Here is a 5745-nt window from a genome sequence, read left to right on the forward strand (position 1 = left end):
TGCAGCGAGCCAAGATCACGCCACTGCACTCCAGCCTGGTAACAGAGTGACACTCTCTCTCAAAAAAATAAATAAAAATCAAAGTTTTAAGGGATTTACAAACCAATTTTTAAACTAACCCAGCTGATGAAAGCCATCCTGAAACCAAACGAAAAAATATGAAGAAATCAATAATATTTCCAAGGTTATTTCCCCCAGAGAAAAACAGAGATGTCTGGCCAGGCGAGGTGACTCATGCCTATAATCTCAACACTTTGGAAGGCCAAGGTGGGCAGATTGCCTGAGCTCAGGAGTTCGAGACCAGCCTGGCCAACATGGTAAAACTCTGTCTCTACTAAAATACAAAAAATTAGTTGGGTGTGGTGGTGCACGCCTTTAATCCCAGCTATGTGGGAGGCTGAGGCACAAGAATTGCTTGAATCTGGAAGGTGGAGGTTGCAGTGAGCTGTGAGTGTGCCACTGCACCCAAGCCTGGGTGACTGGAGTGAAACCCTGTCTCAAAACAAAAACAAAAACAAAAAAAAAGAAGAAGAAGAAGAAGAAGAAGAAGAAGAAGAAGAAAACAGAGATGTCTTAGGAGACATACAGCAGATTCTTTTCAAGCATCATGAATATTTCCTAGACTCAATCTGAGAAAATCAAGAATTTGGCTGGGGCTGAAGCTCTGCCCTTGAATGCCAAAGGGAAATAGATGAATAGGGAGTAAACGGACGCCTGTATGAAATGCCTGCTCAACTCCCTGCTGTCGTCCCAAGGCAGCTCTCAGAAAATGTTCTTTGTTCTCAATCAGGGCAGTTTTCTTGGAGGAAGTACATCTGGAAGGAGGAGAAGGACATGAATTGAGAGAGGAATTCTCAGAGGAAGCTTTAGGCCTGAAGGTAGAACTGATATCTGCTTTAATAGGGATGCATGTGGTGCTGAGAATCTGGGTGGAGTGATGAGGAAGACAAAACAGTACAGCTGAGGGTGACAACTTTCGGGGTAATTGAGGACACTTCACATGCTGAGGATGGGCCTGTCGATGAAAGTCCCACCAATGAATCTTCCATGTCTTAAAAATGTTTAGGCCAGGCCAGGCACGGTGGCTCACGCCTGTAATCCCGGCATTTTGGGAGGCCGAGGCAGGAGGATCACCTGAGGTCAGGAGTTTGAGACCAGCCAACATGGTGAAACCCCATCTGGCCAGAAAAAAAACTCATGGTACTGGCTCAGGAACTACTGAGAAATCTACTCAGATCCTTCTCCCTTAAGGAACAAAAGGCTATTCTGCATGGGGAAAGACATGGTCCGAGGGCCCTGGTGAATTACCATTGCAACTAGGGGAGGAAACTGCACTCAACTCTAGCTCTTCATCTCAACTAAAAACAATTCAATCTTCAGAGAAAAGGGCTTCAAGTCTATAGACTGAAAACACTCATAGATACCCACTGCAGCTGGGAGAAGGGAATGGGAGAGAGCTCTATCCCTGGAGGAGAAACAGAAACCATGTGAAGGTTACACCCGAGGCACAAGCCCACTGTGTACTCCAAAGACTGAAGCTTAGAATATTACAGAATCCATCCCCCTACCAGCATGCTAACAAGCCTCCAGGAATAACAACAGCAGGGAGGACTGCAAGAGACAGACATTGGGGAGCAGCACAAAGGGAAGTCCCAAAGCCAAGAGGGGTGGGGGACAAAAAAAGATCACTAGAGGAATCTGAAGTTTGTAATGTTCATAGGAAAGCAAATCTCAACACAGCCCAACTCCTGGCCAGATCAATATAAAGTCTCACACTAAAGGTTTATTATCTTAGTATCTACTGCCCTATATACAATGTCCAACTTTCAACAAAAAATTACAAGGCATGCCAAAAGGAAAGAAAAAGCATTCTGAAGAGGCAAAGAAGTGATCAGATTCAGACTTAGATATGGCACTGCTATTAAAGTATCAGAGATAATTTTATTGCGTTTTATTTATTTTTAGACGAAGCCTTGCTCTGTCACCCAGGCTGGAGTGCAATTACCTGATCTCAGCTCACTGCAATCTCTGCCTCCTAGGTTCAAGCAATTCTCCTGCCCCAGCCTCCCGAGTAGCTGGGACTAAAGGCGCGTGCCATCATGCCTGGCTAATTTTTTATTTTTATTTTTATTTTTTTATTTTTAGTAGAGACGGGGTTTCACCATGTTGGCCAGGCTAGTCTCAAACTCCTGACCTCAGGTGATGTGCCTGCCTCAGCCTCCCAAGTAGCTGGGACTACAGGAATGCATCACTACAGCCAGCTAATTCTTTATATTTTTTGTAGAGATGGGGTTTTGCCATGTTGCCCAGGCTGGGCTCGAGCTCCTGAGCTCAAGCAATCCGCCTGCCTCAGCCTCCCAAAGTGCTGTGATTACAGGTGTGAGTCACCATGACCAGCCTGATTACTATGTTAAAGTCTCTCACAACCTAAGTGGACATCATGCAAAATCAGATAGGTAATTTCAGCAGAGATGGGATCTATAAGAATCAAATGGCTAGAAATAAAAAACAGTAACTGAAATGAAGGCTATCATTGATGGGCTCATCGGTAGACTTGAATATTTACATTTAGTTGGATAGATAGCAAAACTGAAAAAGATAAAAAGAGAGAAGGCACAAATCACCAAATCAAGAATGAAACAGATATCACTACAGACCCTAGAGCCATTAAAAGTATAGTAAACAAGAACAATTTTATGACATCTTAGACATCTTTATGACATCAACATCTTGGAACAAATGGATCAATTCCTTGAAAACCACAAACTACCAAAACTTCACCAAGATAGAATAGACAATCTGAATAGTTATACAACCATTAGAAAACATTGAATTTGTAATTAAAACACTCTGAAAAATCTCGAAGTCTCAATGACCTCACTGGAGAATTATACCAAACATTTGAAGAAGTGACACCAATTTTACCCAATCTCTTCCAGAAGAGGGAAGACAACAGAATAGTTCCCAAGGTATTTTATGAGGCTAGTATTACCCCAATATACAAACAAGGCAAAGGCAATATCAAAAAAAAATGAAAACAAAACTACAGATCGATATTTCTCATGAACCTAGATGCAAATATTGTCAATAAAATATTAGCATATCACATTCAGCAATATGTAAAAAAAAGGACACACCACAACTAAGTGGGATTTATTCCAAGAATGCAAGGTTGGCTCAACATTTGAAAATCAGTGTAATCCACCGTATCAACAGGCTAAAGAAGAAAAATCATATGGTCATATCAACTGATACATAAAAAGCATTTGCAAAAAAATGAAATACCCATGCACAATAAAAGCTCTCAGCGAATTAGGAACAGAGGGAACAATACCTACAAAAAACTTATAGCTAACATCATCCTTAGAGTAAAAGACCTGAATGTTTTTCCCCTAAGATCAGGGACTAGGCAAGGATGCCCACTCTCACTGCTCTTTTTCAACACAGTACTGCAAGTTCTAGCCACAGTAATAAGGCAACAACAAAAAAAAAAAAAAAAAAAAAAGAGAGAGAGAGAGAGAAAAAAAAAAAACTCTCCCTTGAAGATTACATGATTGTCTACATAGAAAATTTCAAGGAAACAAAAATCTCTTGAACTAATAAGTAAGCTCAGCAAGGTTGTGTAATACAAATTCATACAAAAAGTTGCATTTCCACATACTAACAATGAACATGTGAAGCCTGAAATTAAGCATCATACCATTTACAATCATGCTAAAGAAAATTTAATTCTTGGGTATAAATTTGACAAAACATGTACAGGATCTGTATGCTGAAAATTAAAATTCTAATGAAAGAAATCAAATAACATCTAAATAAATGGAGAGTCATACAATGCTCATAATTTGGAAGATTCAACATAATAAAGATGTTCATTCTCTGAATTGATCTATTAGATTTAATATAATTCCTATCAAAATCCTAGAAACGTTTTTTGTAGACATAGGCAAGCCTATTCTGAAATGTATATGGAAAAACATAGGCCAAAACTCAACCAAGATAGAATAGACAATCTGAATAGTTATATAACTATTAGAAAAAAACTAAAACACCCTGAAAAGGAAATCTCCAAGTCTCAATGACCTCACTGGAGAATTCTACCATACATTTGAAGAAGTGACACCAATTTTACACAATCTCTTCCAGAAGATAGAAGATAACAGAATAGTTTCCAAGCTATTTTATGAGGCTAGCATTACCCTGATATCCAAACAAGGCAGAGGCAGTACCAAAAAAATGAAAATAAAATTACAGATCGATATTTCTCATGAACCTAGATGCAAGTATAGCTAAAACAATCCTGGAAAAGAAAAGTAAAGGAGGAATCCTTTTACCCAGTATTAAGAGCTACTATATAGCTTCACTAATGAAGACAGTGTGGTAATGGTGGTGGGACAGACTGATAGGTCAATGCAATAGAGAACCCAGAAAGAGACTCATACACATGCACAACTGAGTTTTGACAAAGGAGCAATTCAGTGAAGGAAGGACAAGCTTTCCATCAAATGGTACTGAAGCACTTGAACATCCACAGGCAAAAAAGTAAACCTCAACCTAAATCTCACATCTTATACAAAAATTACCCCAAAATGGATCATGGACTTACATGTAAAAGTGAAACTATAAAATTTTTTAGAATGAAACATAGGCAAAAATCTTCAGGCCCTAGTGCTACACAAAAAATTTTAAAATGTGGAACCAAAAGCACAATCCATAAATGGAAAAAATTGATAAATTGGACCTCATCAAGATTAAAAACTTTTGCTCTGTCTGTGACAGTTCTTGTTAAGAGGATGAGAAGACAAGCTACAGACTGGGAGAAAATATTTGCAAACCACATATCCACCAAAGGATCTAGAGTATACAAAGAACACACAAAACTAAAGAGTTTAAAAAAAATCCAACTAGAAAATGGGCACAAGATGGCTGGGCATGGTGGCTCAAGCCTGCAATCTCAACACTTTAGGAGGCTGAGGCTTGCAGATGACTTGAGGCCAGGAGTTCAAGACCAGTCTGGGCAACATGGCAAAACCCCATCTCTACTAAAAATACAAAAATTAGCAGGGTGTGGTGATGGGTGTCTGTAGTCCCAGCTAAACAGTGGCTGAGGCACGAGAATCACTTGAACCAGGGAGGTGGAGGTTGAAGTGAACTGAGATTGCACTCCAGCCTGGGTGACAGAGTGAGACTCTGTCTCAAAAAAAAAAAAAAAAAAAAAAAGAGTGGGTGCAGGCATGGTGGCTCATGCCTGTAATCCCAGCACTTTGGGAGGCCGAGGCGGGCAGGTCACTTGAGACCAGGAGTTTGAGACCAGCCTGGCCAACATGGTAAAACCCCGTCTGTACAAAAATACAAAAATTAGCCAGGTGCGGTGGCATGCATCTGTAGTCCCAGCTACTCGGGAGGCTGAGGCAGGAGAATTGCTTGAACCTGGGAGGTGGAGGTTGCAGTGAGCCAAGATCGCACCACTGCACTCCAGCCTGGGTGACAGAGCGAGACTCCATCTCAAAGAAACAACAACAAAAACTAGTACATGAAAGTTTATAGCAGCTTTATTTATAATAGGCAAAAACTGGAAACAACCCAGATGTCCTTCAAATGGTGAATGGTTAAAGAAACTGTGGTATATCCATGCCATGGAATAGTACTCGGCAATAAATGGAATGGACTATGGATACATGCAACAACTTGGATGAATTCCAAGGAATGAGGCTGAATGAGAAAAGAATTTCAAAATGTTACATA

Source organism: Mandrillus leucophaeus, unplaced genomic scaffold (genome assembly GCF_000951045.1).
Source record: "Mandrillus leucophaeus isolate KB7577 unplaced genomic scaffold, Mleu.le_1.0 Scaffold499, whole genome shotgun sequence".
Classification (NCBI taxonomy): domain Eukaryota; kingdom Metazoa; phylum Chordata; class Mammalia; order Primates; family Cercopithecidae; genus Mandrillus; species Mandrillus leucophaeus.